The 20,490-nt window shown below is 39.1% G+C and overlaps 1 protein-coding gene and 1 long non-coding RNA gene across 2 annotated transcripts in view; both read left to right on the top strand.

Moving 5' to 3' along the window:
• Positions 1-20,490, top strand: part of SHISA9 (shisa family member 9) — a 240,996-nt gene that overhangs the window by 127,750 nt on the left and 92,756 nt on the right. The gene's annotated exons all lie outside the window — the stretch shown is intronic.
• The window catches only part of LOC123343645, a 42,819-nt gene continuing 25,274 nt past the window's right edge, over positions 2,946-20,490 (top strand). Inside the window, exon 1 of the long non-coding RNA XR_006572301.1 lies at positions 2,946-3,016. This is a non-coding gene — a long non-coding RNA (uncharacterized LOC123343645). The remainder of the gene's footprint in view (positions 3,017-20,490) is intronic.

The following is a 20,490-nucleotide window of genomic DNA, read 5'->3' as shown; positions in this document are numbered from 1 at the left end:
AGAGTGGGCAATATTGGTCCTTCTGAAAGAAGCTCAGCAGAGCAAATTGGTCTATTTTGAGAGATGAATGAATAGTGATTCCACAAACGTTAGTGGGAGATGTTATCAAGAATACACAAGGGACATCTGAGGTTCTCCATAATATGAAGTCAAGAACAGAGAGGTGTTTGGGTGAGTATGATGTGCCAGAGTGATAAAAAAAAATATACATCTGCACAAGTTAAGGTGACCACTAATTTTTACAAGATGCCAGGCAGTGGCAGCGTATTTCACTAGGGCAATTTCTACAGGTAGGAAAAGAGAACCTGGTAGTGGGAGACTACCTTAAAGTCCTCTGAAGTGGCTGCTGTAGAATTATTCTCGAACCACTGTTATAATTCATCTGAGTTTAACTAACTGGAAAACACAGACCCAGATCCGATCATCTCTATATAAGGGGGACACTGTGGCAATGTAATGCTGGTATAGTCATTTTTATACTACCCTCCTCTTTCTGTGGTTGGCATAGGAGCATGGCTGGCAGAAAGGAAGCATGGCCAAAGCATCCCTGTGCCCCAGTGAACCATGGCTACTGTATGTGGCCTAATGGGCTGTGGGTAGCTGATCCACATTAGAGCAACCATCAGGTTGGCAAAACTTGACTGGACTTTATTGGGTCCAGGATTAAATCCACTAGGTCTATTTGTACTATTAACAAGCCCTCCACTGGAATGGAGAAAATCATCAGCTCAGTGACAGAAGGGGAAAAGGTTTCTCTTCCTTCTTCTTTCCAGATTATTTTTTAATAGTAGCAACTTGCCTGATACAATTCTTCGTCCTAAAATTTGATATGAAAATCTCCAGTATGAGTTGTATAATTGTACTGTTTGTATGGTTTTATCCATATGAAATTTGCTGCCATGTCACTTTATGAAGGTGCTGCAGGTTTTCAATACTAGAAGACTCCTGGTTCTGGGGCATTCATTAAAATACTAAGAACTTAGTCCATTGGAGGTAGTTACTGAAACACTCCTGAAGACATGGTGTATATCCCTTTAGCTGGCTCACACCTTCGGAGACTTCAGAAGGTATCCTTTGAAGTTTAGGAAAGACCTTTGAAGTGCCTGAATATGCAAAAAGGAAATTAGAGTGTATAGCACAAGATACCAACCTTCATGACATGTTTTTGTAAACTGGAAAATACTACGGCAACATGTTAATTAGGACTTTGTACACTTCCACACCGAGCCTCAGAAGTAGTATGAATAAGGGCTACACAAGACTGATTGACTGACCCATTAGAGCAGAGGTCGGCAACCTCTGTCACGTGGCTTGCCAGGGTAAGCACCCTGGCAGGCCGGGCCAGTTTGTTTATCTGCCGCGTCAGCAGAATCAGTCGATTACAGCTCCCACTGGCCACGGTTCGCCGTCCCAGGCCAATGGGGGTGGCGGGAAGCCACGGCCAGCACATCCCTCACCCGCACTGCTTCCTGCCGCTCCCATTGGCCTAGGACAGTGAACCGCAGCCAGTGGGAGCCGCGGTCCGCCAAACCTGCTGATGCAGCAGGTAAACAAACTGGCCCGGCCCGCCAGGGTGCTTACCCTGGCGAGCTGCGTGCCAGACATTGCCGACCCCTGCATTAGAGAGACAAGGTGGGTAAGGTAATATCTTTTACTGGTCCAACTTCTTGTTGGTACATGCTTTTGAGCTTTAGGTCTGGGAAAACTTACCAGAACGTTTCCCTACATACAATTCATAGCCGAATTGTGTGTACCCAGATGCTTTTCAGAGGAGAGTCCAGCCTTCTATCTCCTAAGCATCTCAGTCAGATCTGAAGAAAAGCTCTATGTGTCTCAAAAGCTTGTCTCTCTCATCAACAGAAGTTGGTCCAATAAAAAAATATTACCTCTCCTACTTTGTCTCTCTAAGGGTACGTCTTCACTACCCGCCATATCGGCGGGTAGCAATCGATTTCTCGGAGTTCGATATATCGCGTCTCATCTAGACACGATATATCGAACTCCGAATGCGCTCCCGTCGACTCCGGAACTCCACCACTGCGAACGGCGGTGGCGGAGTTGACGGGGGAGCCACGGACGTCGATCCCGCGCCGTGAGGACGGGTAAGTAATTCGAACTAAGGTACTTCGACTGTAGCTGAAGTTGCGTACCTTAGATCGAACCCCCCCCTAGTGTAGACCAGGCCTAATATTCTGGGACCAACTTGGCTACAGCAACTTTTACTATGGAGGCTTTTCATAGCCCCTTCGCTCCCCACCCCCGCTTTATTTTGTGCATTTCTTTTCTCTGTATCCGAAACAAACAGGATTGTTTTTAAATGCGTCTATAATTTAGATTTAAATTGATAACACTAGTGAAGAAGTGCTGACAATGTCTGAGAGATGACAATCTCTACTTTTAGAAGGAGGGAGGGAAAGCAGATGGGGTTAACTATTCAAGACGTACCAAAGGTCATAAGAAGGCAGTTGGAAGGGGTTACAGTGCCTATGTACAAAGATGCTGTTAGCCCTGAGTCCTTCGGTGTACTGCTAGATGGTTACTTGCCTTTAAATTAAACACTCTATGGACAGTTCAAGGACAAACCCTAAAAAATAAACATATAGTAAATGACACGTGTTTTGCAAAGGACAGCAAGTGATTCAAGATAAGAATACCACACAAAGAACCTTGATTCTCTACCAGCACCTACACAGTCATGGTAACTTATACGATTTAAAGCAAGATTGTGAAAAACAGAATGTATGAAAATACAGTTTACTTTGACAGTAACTGTCTATATGACTCTCGGTAGCTAGTGAATATGTTTATTTTGATGTGGGAAGTTCTTTCTCTTAACCTCAGTGTGATTCAAGCAATGAAGTTATATGTTTGTGCCATTTTGATCTGCTGTCAAGAAAGGATTGTGATATCACAGCTTCAACATTCTAACTTCACTATCATATAAAGTAGAAAAGGGTTAGTAAGGACTACAACCCTTTTAAAACAAAACTACCTTTGATGATGATGATCAAAAGTGGTGCGTATATGAGAATTCATTAATTATTATTATATATTTGCATGTGGTAACGTCTAGATTATCATGGACCAGGACCTCATTATGTTAGATACTATATAGTATAATATAACAAAAAGGTACTACCCAGAAGAGCTTACAACCTAAGTACAAGACAAGAGGCACAAGGAAATAGCAAAGAGCTCTCCTGCTGGCAAAATAAAATCACCCCCTACGAGGCGTGGTAGCTTTGTCGGCAGGAGAGCATCTCTCACCGACAAAACGCTGTCCAGTGGGGTGTTTTTTCACACTGACAAAAGTTTTAATGACAGAAGTGCAGTGTAGACATAGCCTTATTTAATACTTTACATGTCACCTGTTTTTCCTTCTTTTCCATATCGTTAATAAAAGGTTAAAAGGATTGTTAAATGGTGTGTTTGGCATGATGCAAAGCAAGCTGAGGTCTCTGTTTTCCAAGCTCCAGACCTTGTTTAACACTGTTTAATGTTGGATAGTGACTGGATAATGAAATCACCTTTAGCCTATTTATTTAATTTAAATTAATACAACAGAGGGCAATAATGACCCACAGTTGATGCTTTAGCACAGAAATGCAGGCAGTGACACAATTAAAATAAAAACTGATTTGAACCTTTGGCCAAAATACAAACCAAATGTTTTTCGAAGTTCGAAAATACACACTCAACTTTTTTTTTTTCTCTATGCAGTGCTTTCACACATTTTGATCATGGCTGGGATAGGGAGTGGAAGTGCTGAAACAGAACAAAAAACCCTATTCTTATGGCATTTGCAGCCCAGATAGAAGCAAGAAGCACCTGACAGCTCACCCAAAAAACACAACACCAAGATGTTTCCAAAACAATTTTACAGATACAAAGATACTGATAGTTCAAATAATTAGCTATCGAGTGTGTATTTGAACCAAACCTTTGAAGATTCAGCAGTCAGTAATCAGAAGCCAAACAAAGATAAAGGTTATGTGTTTTAAATGGTCATAAAATAAGACACTAGAGACCCTTGTCATCAAAGAGAAATCTTCATCCAAAAGCAGAACTCGGTCCATACTTGTTAAAAATGAAAAGAAAGAAACCATTAAAGCATTAATCCATTACATTATAGAACTACACATGCTTCGTAGACCAATTATCTATCACTAAAATATTTATCATGATCCATACACAGTAACTTAGCCTAATAAAGATTAGAAGTTAATTAAAGAAGGTAATAAAAGGAAGCAGTCATATGGGTTATACCAGACAGCTTCTCATGTTTCAGATTTGCATTGAATAATACATATTTAATTGTGGATGACATATTGGTATGGATACTTGTTACAGAAAGTGCTGATAGCCAAGCAAAGGATCAAGGGTTTTGGATATGAATTCAGTTATGTATGATGTTTAAATTAAGAGTTACAAGGCTAGATCTTCAAGGATATCTCTTTTTGTCCGGTCCCCTTTAATACGGCTATACCTTGTTATTTTATGACTCTTTTAAGAAGTCTGCTGTGCCCTGGAACATCCACTTTCCAAAACTGACTGAAATTCCTGTAGCTGAAATTTGAAAATAGTTTGACAGGAACTAATATGGGGAAGGTGAAAATGTCTCATGTTGTGACAGGTAATAGGCTGGCTGCCTAAAAAGTAGCCATTTTCTGCTATATGTACTCCACAAAATCTGAATTTTTGTGGCAAGATTAGAGGTCTTTTGTTTATCCCCAATTTTGCTGTCATTATTGCAAATTTTCATTTTCTCTCACTGTTATGTTGACTGGATTCTGAATAATTCTAGTATCTCCGTTTCTATTGCTTGGTTTGTACAAAACATTACAAGTAAGGTCCTATCCTGCGCCTATTGAAGACAACAGGAGAGTTTTGACTTTGACGTCAATAAATACAGTATTTGTATAATATTTCTGGTCAACCCATGTGTATCTTTTGTATATGTAGACAAAGTCCCTAATAGTTTAAAACATATTACATTACCCTGCACAAAACCAAGTTAAACATCCCCGAGATCTCTTTCTTTTTTAAAACTTTCCAACTGCATTGATCTACTTTTTGATTTTCCAGGCTTGCTGAATCATTGGAATGTATGAGTCATGCTTAGTATTATTGTATTATATTGTGTCAGATATGAGAAAAGAAAAATAACACCATTTATCATAAACAAAAGTTTCAAAATGTATCATATACAAACAATGATTATTTATTCTCAATAATTCTGCTATACAGCAAAAAAAAATCATAAAAAAAAAGTTTGCACTCAAACTCTGGTAGAAGAGTTGACTTGCCATTCATCTTTCCAGTGTGCAAAACCTGAAAACTTGAGATCCCCTCTATTTACATTAAGATTCCATGGCATTTTGTGTGAAAGTAAGCTTCTGACCTGTCCTTAGCCAAAACTCTTCCCCCCTTACAGCTACTACATGCCCACTGGACTGCCCACAGATTTTTCCCCTCCAAGTAACTGAGCATTGCTGTATAGTATTCAGGGGCTGAGCAGCACTCTTCCTGCAATTGTTCCTCCTAGATACTGGGGCGGAAGTGGGGGGGAGGGTGCTGTGGTGCCAGGCACAGAACTGAGAGCAGGAATACCGTCTCTGTTGAAGATTCCCGCTGCTGGTACCCAGACAGCATGGAGAAGGAGGAAACATTCTGACTTGCCTGAATGCAGAGGTATGAAAAGAGAGGAGGATGACAAGACATGCTGGGATGGACAGAGGCAGGCTGGAGTGTGGGGGCGGGGGGTGGTGGAATTCAAGCAGAACTGGAAGGACAGGAACGGAAGAGAGCAGGCTGCAGGAGAAATGGCAGATTGATCTGTAACAAGTAGAGCAGACTCCACTCCAGAACCTGGAACAGAACTCAAGGATCTTGAGTTCCAAAATTCCTCTGCTGTCAGCAAATAGATCTGAAACTCATTGGCAAAATGTGTGTTTCATTCCACTGTATAAGATAAACTACCACTGCTACCAGTTCTCCTGTTAATTTAAGTGGTACACGTCTGTGCTGTGGATCTAAAAGTTCCAACCCTGCTGATGACCCATGTGAGATCAATCTGATTCACATGATGGAATTTATGTTTTTTCAGTTTGCTTTTTTAAACATGTAGGAGATTATAGTGTAAAAAACCCCTACATTAAAAGAATATTAAGGTTGAAAAGCCAAGCACTCAAAAGTTAGGCATGCCAGAATCAAGGCTTCCTGTGTAACCTTAATTTGCCCCTATTGTTTCTGTACATGATTACATTACATGGTCACATAATTTTTCCCCCCCAAAGACCCCTGCCTTTATTCAGTGCACAGGATGGACAATGATCAGAGTATGTCGGTAGTAGATGGGCAGTAGGTACCAGTATGTTGGACAGGAGGCTGCTGTCTGTAGGACCCTATCTCATTTGATGCAGAAGCTGAAAGGTGTGTAGTGAATGACATGGGATTGTAGGATGAGAAAGGATGGTCTCAGCCGGGAGAACTGAATTCTTTCATTGCTTCTGCCCTCGAGTTCATATGTGATACAGAATTTGTATGTGGTGACTTACAGCACATTTTTCACAGGTGGGCACTATGTGTTCTGTCATTTTCTAGGTGCCCATTTTGAGATACCTGAGACCTGATTTGCAAACATACGGAATGCTCACAACTGTAGCTGAATTGAGTGGCATCTGTGCTTAAATATATATAGTGCTATAGAAAAACAAAGTACTCAGAAAAATCAAGCTTTAGGTACCTCAAGTTGAAATTAGAATCTCAAATTGGACACCCAAAATTAGCACACACTTGAAAATTCTGGCCTTAGTCTCTCAATGGGATAATAATACCATTTTACTTCACAAAGGTGTTGTAGAGATAAATACAGTAATATTTGTGAACCAGTCAGATACTTTGGTGATGAGCTTCATAGAAAAGCCTATGAGGAAATTAATAATACTCGATTCAGTGCAGAGTTCAAGTCATGTGCAGTAAATAAGACCTGGGGTTGCATACTGAATAATTAAGATAAAAATAAATATTTTATAGCTACCCATTTGGTAAACACAATTCTTCCTGCACACTAAATAAGGCAGCGGTCTTGTGAAAAATTAAAAATTGTATCATAATTCATATGCCCAAGAGGACAGAATTAATGTTTCCTGTTGCAAAGGCAACCTTAATTCCAGCCTTTCCTAACTTTCGACTGTTTGATTTTGCAACCTTAACATTCTTTTACTATCATTTTGGGGTTTTTTTTGTATGTAATCACCATCTAAAGCAAAACTGTAAAGTTTTAAGGGTTACAATAAATATTATAAACATGTTTATAATATAAAACTAACATATACTGTATTTGTAGAGCATAGTTAACAGATCTTTATTGTAGGATTGCATAGGAGAGTACTAACAAGTTTGATATTTATTGTATATTTATCTTATTCTTTCCTTTTCACCAGCAGACTTATAAGGCTGTTTCTGAGAAGGAAAAAAGTAGTAAGCCTTGCACAGCTAAAAAGCATTTCCAAGAAAGGCATTTAGTCATATCAGTGTGTTGCGACCCAAAGTAACAGCTGTGACAGAAATACTAGCATGAGCAAGCTTCTCTGACTTTGACTAATGGTGGCACTGCTGACTGCTCAGTTTGTGCAGCTGAGAGAGGGAGATACACACATACAAGGGATTCTATCTATATTTGAAACTGAGCAAGAAGGTTTAGTAAAAGATACACTCAGAAATAGTTAAAAGTAAACCAGAGTACACTTTGGGAGCTAAATTCAGAGTCTAAATTGAGTCCTGGTCTCATATTTCGCAAGCTTGCAAAAGTGAACAGGCATCCATTTTGCATGTGGAAACAGGTATTTGTGCCCAGCAGCCTGCTTTGCATGAGTGATTTACATTTAGTGGTGCAATCACAAGGAAAAGGTGGGCATGTAAAACTGAAGACTGGCTTGAGATCAACAGAAGAACTGGCCTTTTATATACAGTATTACATACAAGTGAAACCATGTCTGTAAATTCTGTATATATGACTAATGTAATTGAAATGGTTTTTTGAGGGAGGGAGGTGTGTGTGTGTGTGTGTGTGTGTGTATATACACACATATATATACAAATAAAATATATTTATGTGTATATACACAATGTGTTTATATAACACATACACCACAAAAACATTTATAAGTATATATTTTATAAAATTTGATTATTGGGGACACAAATGTCAATAAGCAGAATGCCCTTTCAAATCATAGTGATGTATTGCACAACATGAAAAGTATAAGGACATATTTTATATATCAAATAATATGTAAAACAAGCTTAACAAAAGAGGTTAATAATCATGCACATGAAACATAACAGAACAGCTGAACTTTTTACAAATATTTATTCATGAGAAAAATGATGAAATGGTTAATTCATGAAAAAATGATAATGGAGAATAAGAGAGAGGATAAAACAACAACAAATCCATCTGTGATTGAGACCTGGAAATGGGGAATTATGAGATAAGCAGAAAGTAGAGTACCTGAACAGTTATAAATAAGGTTAAAGACTGTTCAAAATGTAAAGGCTGCAAACCAAATCCTACAAGATTTCTCAGTGATGAGCAGAGAAAAAGGCATGGACATTGACAAGGCTCTAGCAGACATTTTCACAAGTTTTTCTCTGCAGTTTAGGAGAGCTCTTTGAGTTGTGAATGGTTATCATAAAGTTATGATTTACTACTGTGTCATGTCAGCTGTTGTGTAGTATATTTTACAAAGTAACCCATCAAAGGTAATCAAATGGTGGAGTATGTGACCAGAATCAGCACAAACTGGATAAGAATAATTGCCATGGACATATGAAAGAAAGGTGTTAATTCTAAAAGTTGCTTCACTTTTTGAAGGTAGAATTATAATTAAAGGAGAATGAAGAGATTGTCACAGACTTAGTTTTTTTCATAAATCGTTTGAGGTACCAACACACTGCATTGCAGATTAGCTGTACACTTTCAGTGCAGTGTGTAAAGGTAATTTTTGCTACTTCTGTTGGCTAGAAATTGTACACTTAATTCTTCTCATGCCACACAAGAAATTTATCTAAATATATAGGATAGAAGGAAGGCAGACAACAGTTTACTCACTGCTTAAAGGTTGGCTCCATGTGTTGAACATTCCTCAGATGAAATAATGAATAATCACTGACGCTTTTCAAACAAAGGGAAACCTTAACAATACTAATATTACTACAAGGAATCTGTTTTCTATCATTAGACATAGAGAGTAACTCTGATAGCTCAAGTATAACTTTTCATGATTTATCTTTATGGGACCTATACATTGTAGGTTTCTGCATGCAGTGCTTCAGCTTGATTGGAGCAGCTTCGTCGAGATGGAGAGAGACATGCTAGAGCCAGTAGTTTTCATGGGTTGCACTGTCAGCACAGAGATAAAGGTGACTGCAGTCAACTCTGTTTTATTTTATTTAAATTAGATTGGGCCCTCAGACTCCATATGCCTTTGTTGTCATCATGGAGTAAATAATAGGTTTGGATGATGGATCTACCAGAGTTGGAGGAATATGGGAGAAAGAATTACTTAAGGAACAAACTCACTTTCCCTGCTTGATAGTCACAAATCTAAATAACGTACAGTACAGCAACCTCAATTAGTACTATAGGACACAAATCAATTAAGCATTTTAAAATGCTATACTATTATTGGGCTAAAAAAACCCAGAAAAGTTCAAAATATGACAGTGTTATTTATTTGAGACATGAACATTCATTCCTCAAGCTATGTCCATGGCTTTACTCCTCTCTCTTCCTTTCTCAGCCTTTCAGACATTTTATGAAAAAGACAAAGCAATGAAATGAATGAATAAATTTAAGCCCAAATTCCAGTAAAGACAGTTTCTTCTCCCTTGGTGTTCACACCTCAACTGCTAGAAGAGGACCTCATCCTCCCTGATTGAACTAACCTCGTTATATCCAGCCTGATTCTTGCTTGCATATATATACCTGCCTCTGGAAATTTCCACTACATGCATCTGACAAAGTGGGTATTCACCCACGAAAGCTCATGCTCCAATACTTCTGTTAGTCTATAAGGTGCCACAGGACTCTTTGCTGTGATAGCAGAGTATTAAACAAGATCCAAGAGGTCCCTTCTAGTCATATAGGGCCTATGTTCCTATGAAAACATATACTTGCTGTTTTGGGTCTGAAAATGCCTCTCATTCATTGCCCCCAGAATATATTTCTTTTCAATAAGCCAAAATAAAATGGCTATTTTAATGTTTCAGATATCCTCTCTGCTTGGCCCTATTTCCTTCTTCTCTCTACTACATTTTGAAAACAACAAATGCAATAAAGGGAAATTTAGATGCTCTCTACAATACGTTTCAGAGTAGCAGCCGTGTTAGTCTGTATCCGCAAAAAGAACAGGAGTACTTGTGGCACCTTAAAGACTAACAAATTTATTATAGCATGAGCTTTCGTGAGCTGCAGCTCACTTCTTCGGATGCATAGAATGGAACACACAGACAGGGGATATTTATACATACAGAGAACATGAAAAGGTGGAAGTATGCATACCAACAGGCAGAGTCTAATCAATTGAGATGAGCTATCGTCAGCAGGAGGAAAAAAAACTTTTTGAAGTGATAATTGAGATCTATTTAAGTGATAATTAAGATCTATTTGCTACCCAAGATCCATAAACCTGGAAATCCTGGATGCCCCATCATCTCAAGCATTGGTACTTTAACAGCAGGATTGTCTGGCTATGTGGACTCTCTCCTCAGGCCCTATGCTACCAGCACTCCCAGCTACCTTCGAGACACCACTGACTTCCTGAGGAAACTACAATCCATCAGTGATCTTCCAGAAAACACCATTCTGGCCACAACAAAAACTTTGCTTCTCTACAAAAGAAAAAGGACACTAAACTGTCTAAACTGCTACATGGCACAAGGAGCCACAACAGTAGCTCCCTTAACCCACCCAACAATATTGTTAATCTTTCCAGCTATTCTCTTAGCCCAGCAGAAGAATCTGTCCTATCTCGGGGACTCTCCTTTTGTCCTTCCAGATCCACGAATATGATACAGTTTTGCGGTGACCTAGAATCCTACTTTCGCCGTCTCCGACTCAAAGAATACTTCCAACACACCTCTGAACTACATACTAACCCACAGGAAGTCAGTGGTGTCTCGAAGGTAGCCATTACCCTCTGATCCCACTGATGATTACCAAAAGAAACTACACCATCTGCTCAAAAAACTCCCTGAGAAAGCACAGGAACAGATCTATACAGACACATGCCTGGAACCCCGACCAGGTGTATTCTATTTGCTACCCAAGATCCATAAACCTGGAAATCCTGGATGCCCCATCATCTCGGGCATTGGAACTCTCACTGAAGGACTGTCTGGCTATGTGGACTCTCTCCTCAGGCCCTATGCTACCAGCACTCCCAGCTACCTTCGAGACACCACTGACTTCCTGAGGAAACTACAATCCATCAGTGATCTTCCAGAAAACACCATTCTGGCCACTATGGATGTGGAAGCCCTCTACACTAACATTCCACACAAAGATGGACTACAAGCCATCAGGAACAGTATCCCCGATAATATCACGGCTAACCTGGTGGCTGAACTTTGTGATTTTGTCCTCACCCACAACTATTTCACATTTGGGGACAATATATATCTTCAAGTCAGTGGCACTGCTATGGGTACCCGCATGGCCCCTCAGTATGCCAACATCTTTATGGCTGACTTAGAACAACGCTTCCTTAACTCTTGTTCCCTAACGCCCCTACTCTACTTGTGCTACATTGATGACATCTTCATCATCTGGACTCATGGAAAAGAAGCCCTCGAGGAATTCCACCGTGATTTTAACAATTTCCATCCCACCATCAACCTCAGCCTAGACCAATCCACACAAGCGGTCCATTTCCTAGACACTACTGTGCTAATAAACGATGGTCACATAAATACCACCCTATACCGGAAACCCACTGACCGCTATACTTACTTACATGCCTCCAGCTTCCATCCCGGACACACCACACGATCCATTGTCTACAGCCAAGCTCTAAGATACAACCGTATTTGCTCCAATCCCTCAGACAGAGATAAACACCTACAAGATCTCTATCAAGCATTCTTAAACCTACAATACCCACCTGCTGAAGTGAAAAAACAGATTGACAGAGCCAGAAGAGTACCCAGAAGCCACCTACTACAGGACAGGCCTAAAAAAGAAAATAACAGAACACCACTAGCCATCACCTACAGCCCCCAACTAAAACCTCTCCAGCGCATCATCAAAGATTTACAACCTATCCTTAAAGATGATCCCTCACTCTCACAGATCTTGGGAGACAGGCCAGTCCTCGCTTATAGACAGCCTCCCAACCTGAAGCAAATACTCACCAGCAACCGCACACCATACAACATAAACACTAACCCAGGAACCTATCCTTGCAACAAAGCCCGATGCCAGCTCTGTCCACATATCCATTCAAGTGACACCATCATAGGACCTAATCACATCAGACACGCCATCAGGGGCTCGTACACCTGCACATCTACCAACGTGATATATGCCATCATGTGCCAGCAATGCCCCTCTGCCATGTACATTGGCCAAACCGGACAGTCTCTACGCAAAAGAATAAATGGACACAAATCTGACATCAGGAATCATAACATTCAAAAACCAGTGGGAGAACACTTCAACCTCTCTAACCACTCAGTGACAGACTTGAAGGTGGCAATTTTGCAACAAAAAAACTTCAAAAACAGACTCCAAAGAGAAACTGCTGAACTTGAATTAATATGCAAACTAGATACTATTAACTGTGGCTTAAACAAAGACTGGGAATGGTTGGGTCATTACACCAATTGAATCTATTTCCCTATGTTAAGTTCTCCTCACACCTTCTATGGGCCATCTTAATTATCACTTCAAAAAGTTTTTTTTCCTCCTGCTGACGATAGCTCATCTCAATTGATTAGACTCTGCCTGTTGGTATGCATACTTCCACCTTTTCATGTTCTCTGTATGTATAAATATCCCGTCTGTGTGTTCCATTCTGTGCATCCGAAGAAGTGAGCTGCAGCTCATGAAAGCTCATGCTATAATAAATTTGTTAGTCTTTAAGGTGCCACAAGTACTCCTGTTCTTTCTACAATACGTGCCTCTGATACACTCATGAACCTGCAAAGTTCATGTTACTACACAACAGAAAAATATATTTTGCTGTTGTATAAGAACATTTTATCAAAGGCTCTTAAAGTGCTTTACAAACATTAATTAAACTTTGTAACACTTGTGTCTTTACAGAACGGTAAATTGTGCCAGAGGGAGATTAAGTGTAGAGCTGAACTGGAATTTTCCAACATAACATTTTTAAACCGAAAGTGTCGATTTCTCAAAAATCAAAACTGTTTGCAGGAAAGGGTTATTCAGATGAATCTCCCCATTTGGTTTAAAATAGTCAAAACAAAGTAGTTTTCCAGTTACACACTATTATTTTTGTTTTGAAATTTTCATTAATTTACCATAAAATAAAGTTAAAAGAATTTTAAAAGGCCAACATTGAAATTAAATATTTTGAAGTTATTGAAACAAAATATTTTGAGTGATCCAATCCAATCCAATTTTTTTTTTTGGATTATCATTTTGTGAAATGTTTCAAGATTTTGCAGTTTTGTCCCAATTTGTCCAGGAAAAGTTTTGAAATCTTGAAAATTCTCATAGGACGGGGAAACAGTTTCCTGTTCAACTGTAGTTAAGTGGTTTATGTTCAGAATGCAATCTTTACAATTGAGCTTGTTTTGAATATGACTTCTTGCTAAAGGTCTAGCATTTGAAAAATTCTGATTTCTTCGATGGAATGGGGAATGTAACCACAACTTGCAGGTCTTTTTGTTTTCTACATGCCCACCAACTTTTGGGGAGGGGTTTTGCAGTCCATTTACTTTGCTTGTCTGCTCAGATTTCTTCTGCTCTGCTTCCACCTTCCTGAATGTCAGATCTCAGCTTCCTTCCCTCATGAGCATCTGAGAATATTCATCATCTCCAAACAAATATTTTCTGTTACTAACTCTAGTTATCCTGAATAAAGATAAATAGATTTGGCATGAGATTGAAAATGAAGAGAATAATCACAGAAAATAAAATAAAACTGAGTATAATAATTACAGTAGGCTAAAACCGCTGTGATAAGCATTAAAGCTGATAAAAAATTCAACAATTTTTTATTGAAAAATTCAGTTTCATTAAAATATTTCAATTGTTTTGATTTTTGAATGAAGAATTTTGTAAAAACGAACATTGTTTAATTGTGAAACAAAACGTCAATTCAAAATGAAAACAAATATTTTGTATTCAAATTGACATTTTTATTTCATTTGTGTTTTTGAGCACTTGAAGGAAGCAAAAATGTCACTTCAATATGAAACACACATTTGTATTTTGTTTTGAATTTTTTCATAAAAATTATATTTTCCAGAAAACATTTTGAATGAATTTGCTTCATCTGAATTTTTTCACAGAAATAAAATTGGATTTTTCAACGAGCTGATAAGCATCATTAGTTATGACCTGGCCTTTGAGGACCAATTGTATATTAAGGTTGGCTTCTCTCCCTCACTCCAAAAGCATTGTATCTGCTTCTTCCTTTGCCATAGCCAATGTTTCAGAAAGGTGTACCTCCACAGTGCTAGATATGTGAACCCTTTACTAATGTTAGGACTTCACTAGAACTCCTTAAATGAGTAATTGCTCACCAGTACAAGTAATGGGTTCACAATCTGATTCATAGCTATCAACTCTATGTGTAACTGAAGATCTTCTGTTTAAGCATCTCTGATGGCTTTATCAGACTAGGAGTTAAAAGTCTTCATTAGCATGTTGCTTATTGAGGATCACCTCATCTGACAGTTCAAACAGACAACATTTTTCAATTATATTTCTAGGACACAATGTATTTGATCAAATACATTAACCCTTTTCAATTTCCTCCTAATTTGCAAAGATGCATTTCAAATAGTGTTCTCCTATTTCAAACAACCTCTTTAAATTTATGTAAGGAGGTTATCCTTTTAAAGTGAATACACGCATCAGTTGGATATAAACCAATTAACACCACCATACCTTTCAAAAGGAATCTGCTTCCTTTGTGGCAGAAAGCAGGGTCTTTGAAGGCCTTCTTTACACTGGAGATTTTGACACCTTCATAGCTACACTGATGTAGCTATACCCCTTCAAACCCCTAACAAAGACACTGCACTGGGGTAAAAAGCTCCTTGGATGAGGGTTTGACACCAAAATAGACTCCACTCACGGAAGTCACTTTTTATATGGATGCAGCACATTTTCACTAGAGTATCAGAGGGGTAGCTGTGTTAGTCTGGATCTGTAAAAGCAGCAAAGAGTCGAAGTGGGTATTCACCCATGAAAGCTCATGCTCCTATATGTCTGTTAGTCTATAAGGTGCCACAGGAATCTTTGCTATTTTCACTAGTTACATCACCATATTTATTCCAGTGCAAAAAACTCCAGTGTAAGGTCTTCGATTTTTCATCACATGGAGTGTATTTGCAGCAGAAAGAGAGCCTTCCAGTTCTTGTCTGACAGAATGCACAATCAAGGTGAGAAGTTCACTATGGCTGTAGTTAAAAGACAAATATCTTGCCATCAGTGTGTCCAATCCACTTCACTTTCCAGCAGATAATAACTTAAACGAGGAGAATGATTGAATATTCAGACAATGGCTGCTGAAGATTCAATTATTAACAAGACTGATCTGTGACATGCACCACTCTCACACATCACTTTATCTACATCAAATCCCCCAAATTCGCTTATAGCAAGAATAGTGCCTCAGGTACATTTTCTACTTTATCTCTTCTTTCTGATTATGTGTCATCCTTGTGATGTCGGTGATTCCCAGGTCTAGACCGTAAAGCCTCTACCCTCTCTTATTTTCAATCCTTCTTCAAGACGTTATTCTGTAACCTAGCCAACTAATGACAGGTAGGCTGAAGTGCAGCTTGTGATAGCTTATATTTATTTATATTGAACAACACACACAAACTTGTAAGTGATTTGGAACCAATCACCTCTGTGCATAGTTATTCATTAAATTTTATTTAGATTTAAAGTAATTGAAAAGGTGCCTATGTAGCTGTGGCAGTGTGCCAAGAGAAGAGAGGTGATCCTTCACGGAGGCTGGTCTCAGGCCCTTTAGCTGCTCATAGGTCATAACCAAACCTTAAACTCCAGCTGGAAAACAATGGTCAGCCAGTGCAGATCCCAGAGCACTGTTATCATGTGCTTCCAGAGAAATACCTCTCTCAGTGAGTGAGCCGCAGCATTCTGCACTAGCTTCAGTCTCTGAATGGTTTTAAGGTCTAGCCCCATGCAGAGCACATTGCATAGCCTAGTTTTGAGGTAACAAATGCCTGGCTAACAGTGGCAAGGTTTACAGTCAAAAGAAAAGATTGCAGCTTACTAGTCATATTCAAATGGTAAAAAATGGACTAGGTTACTGTTACAGTGTAATTGTCAAACTGCAGTTGGGCATCTAAAATCACTGTTAAGTTGCAAACCCTAGTAATTAATGGCAGACATAGCATTTAGTCAATGGGCTGATATTACCTCCTCCAGCTGCTTTCTCCAACCTGCCTTGTGACCTCAGTCTTGCCTGGGTTGCATTTTAGCCAGCTTATTCTCATGTATGCCCCAGTCTGAACTACACACTGACTGAGGCACAGAATAGCATAATGAGCATTGGATAAGACAGAGACATCCAGCTGGGTATCAACTGCATATGGAAAACATCCTCCCACCTCGCCTCCTTGCTAATCCCTCTCTTGGCCTTATGAACATAATTACACTATGCAACTGCATGAATTTATTACCGTTGCCTTCTCCTCTCTCCCCTTCTTCCCTATTGTTTATCATACTCATGTTTTTTATATTTGGTCTTAAATTAGACTGTACTGTAAGTTCTTCAGGGCAAGGACTGTGTCTTCCAAGCTGGTTGTCCAATACCTAACACCCTGATCCTGGTTGGGGCCTTTTGGCACTTCCTCAATACAAATAATATATACTAACTGTGCTCCCGATCCGGGTGAGTCTGAGCAGCTCAGGAGAGATTGGGAGTGAGGCAAAGGCAGCTTTATGCTAGATTTACACACACGCATGCATGCATATACTCTGGCCTGGAGCCAGCCGAGGACTGTGCTGATCATGAGAATGAGACCGTTTGAGAACTGCTCTAATTTATGCCCATCTGGTTATGGCACCAAGGAGTCAGCGATTCCAAGGCACAGACACATCCTAGCTACAAACTGTTTCTCCCTGACAAACTTGTATATTTGTGTTTCTAAATGGTAAAATGATGCTAAATTAAGATGCCTTGCACATAGTGAACAATGCAACCAAATACAGAAGAACTTAGGACTCACAAAAAGAAATTCAGTTTGTGCATATGGAATGAATCTTGGAGCAAAGAACTAAAAGAGGGGATCTGATGTTGACTATTTAGAATATGTGAGAAAGTTTTCAGAAAATCCCTAAAGCCTTAGGTAAAATGTTCAGGTGCAGATGCAGTAAAAAAGACAAATAGTGTGGTGAGTTGAACAGAAAAAGGTTTATAGTATAAAGCAATGGATATTGCATTATCATTATTATTAGAGTTAGAGTCTGCAGAAAAATAATGTGCCTAGTGAGTTCCTCCCAAACACCAGCTTTACCCACTCAGGTCCATTTGGAACTTGGAAGAAGTGCATAGTTTGACATCAGATGCAGAAATGCCACTCACAGGGTGATATTGTCCTGGAACAACATCACTACATCAGCCAATCAAGATTGGTTGGTGCTTTCATAACATTCTCTGTTAAACTATTTTGAGAAGGTATGGGTTTTCAGAATAATGAAAAAACAAAGTAGTATGTTTCAAGTTAATAGACAGTCTGGGTTCCAGACAACAACCAATTCTAGGTAAGAAGGATGTGAGGCTGACTTGAGACTCTGGAGATCCATGTTCGATCCATGGCTTGGCCACAAACTTCCTGTATAATACACTTCCTGGGGGCAACTCAGGTAATAATACTTCCATACAACACAGGTATGATACTCAAATACTAAAGTGATGAAGGCCTAAGTTTGAAGGCCTAAGACCATAAGTACCTAGTTTCATAGATTTTCACTGATCTCTTAGGTCTTAGAAAGTATGCAAACTTTGCAGAATTCTATGTAGTACAGGAGGAGAAGCTCTCAGATGCTGGTGCAATTCTGTGAGAGAGCATCCAATACCTCACTTGCATAACCTCTCAGTGTGTATTAGAGGCACTGCTGACTCAGAGGAAACTGAACATGGCTTGGTATTACAATGGAATACCATGTTATGGAGAAAGATTCTTCATAGGAAAATGGCAACCTGCACCAAGGATTAGATGAAAGACCCACAGCCCACATTCAGACTAGCCTCGTTTCGTGTTGACATGAATCAAGTGTAACCTGGGCAAGTGACACTCCCTGGCCTCAGCTGTATAAGAGTAAGGCGGGTGTGTGTGTGTGTGCACGTGCACATAAAACACAGAAATTTATTTGACATGCTTAGTATAGTTGAGCTGTGAAGAAAGAAAGAGAAAATTACACTTCTTTCTGTTATGATAGGGCTTCATAGCTCACTAAGCAATAATTTGTTAGAGAAAGTTTAAAAAAATCAATTTTGATCTCAAGGAGCAACTCCATACTTGTAAAAATTTTCAGATTAAAAACAAAGTGAACACAGAAGCAAGGATTGATACATTACAACACTGGTATTAAAAATGGAGAACTTTAGGTAAACTGATTGTGTTATGCAATTAAGAAAAGGGAACAATGCATTAACTTATGTTTGAGAGAGGGGGCAGATGCTTTAATGAGGAAATGGAATGGATAAAGTCATACTGTTCATGCAGAGGAATGGAAGTGAGGGAAATGAAGAAACAGTATTGATGGACCTAGTGACCTTTGATGTTCTAATGATTACAGTTATTATGTTCTTAAATTATGCAATTTTCTCACGCTTATGGCTTGTAATTCTGTGAATAAGCCCCTTAATGTTATTCTAAAGTAAACCAGGCCTGTGCTATTTTGAGTTCTATACTATTAAAACTATTAAACAAACAGACCAAAAAAAACCCCAAACCTACCCACGGCCCATTTTCCTTATGTTCAAATGACAGAATGAAACGTAAAAGGCCAAATACAATGACATTCAGAGTTAAAGCTGCTATTTTGCCCTGAACTTGCCCACTGTGACTGTGCATTTCAGCAGCAGCATATACTTTTTAGTCCATGCACTGATCTCGGAAGATGTCCTATACCAACACTAAGTGCTCAAAAATCACGAATCAGACGTGGCTTACAAAATCATGAGTTTTTTTAAAAGAAATTTAGGGTTCTTTTTTATTTGACTTCTGAGCCTTTAGGATAGCACTTGGATCACATTTTCAAACTTTTCTTCAAAACCACGAGGACTGGAAATATTCTGATTGTTTTGAAATGAAAGCTGAGAATCTCATGTAATCACATGAATCAGGAGCTGTAGCTTTAAGAAACCCACCAAATATAGTGAGACTTGTGTTAAGACTATGAGAGTTATATATTATAGACTTATAGAAAGAGACCTTCTAAAAAAGTTCAAATGTGTTACTGGCACGCGAAACCTTAAATTAGAGTGAATAAATGAAGACTCGGCACAGCTCTTCTGAAAGGTTGCCGACCCCTGATTTACACTGTGAGATCTTTGGCAGTGTTGCATATGCAATAGGGAGATGGAGTAGTAATATTTAATATTTGACCTGCAAAAACAGGAGAAGATACAAACGGTTATATTTAAGAGTTAAGGAAAGAATGTCAGTTATTACTTGTTCTAAGTTAGATCCTGCTGTTTTAAATACAGTCTCCTTTTTGTATTTGAGCCTGATCTGTAATGGTACTTAGGAACTTAAAGAGGCAGATGGGCACATAGTGAGATTTTCAGAAGTCCCTATCTGCATATTTAGGTACCCAAATAACTTTAAAAGTTTGTCCCATGAAATGTCACTGTTATCACATACAAGGTGATTTAACTAGGGAAGGGCAGATCAGGTCAGGTAAAATAAGTATTCACATGAAAATATGAACAGAACCTGAACTAACTCTTGGTTAATTTAATGGAAAGGCCAAAATACCAGGAGTAAAGCTGTTTTCATGTTATTTCTGGGTCAGCCAGAAACTGGAAGGAAGCTCATGAGAAAGGCTGCTATCAAGAGATCATCAGCCTAGTTTTCTAGATTCAAAGGTTTCTATGATTTGGAAAGGGATTTCTTATGAAGAGCAGAGTACTCTCCACTGGTCTGCTGTGGGAAAAGGCCAGACCACCAGATAAGGGAGGGCATGCGGGCTGCGGGAGTCCGGGGAAAGAGAAATAATCTCCTCAGCTCAACCAAGGGATGGGAGGG

This window comes from Mauremys mutica, chromosome 11 (assembly GCF_020497125.1).
Source record: "Mauremys mutica isolate MM-2020 ecotype Southern chromosome 11, ASM2049712v1, whole genome shotgun sequence".
NCBI lineage: Eukaryota > Metazoa > Chordata > Testudines > Geoemydidae > Mauremys > Mauremys mutica.
Note: the sequence above shows the minus strand (reverse complement) of the source record. Positions and strands in the feature narration are given on the sequence as shown.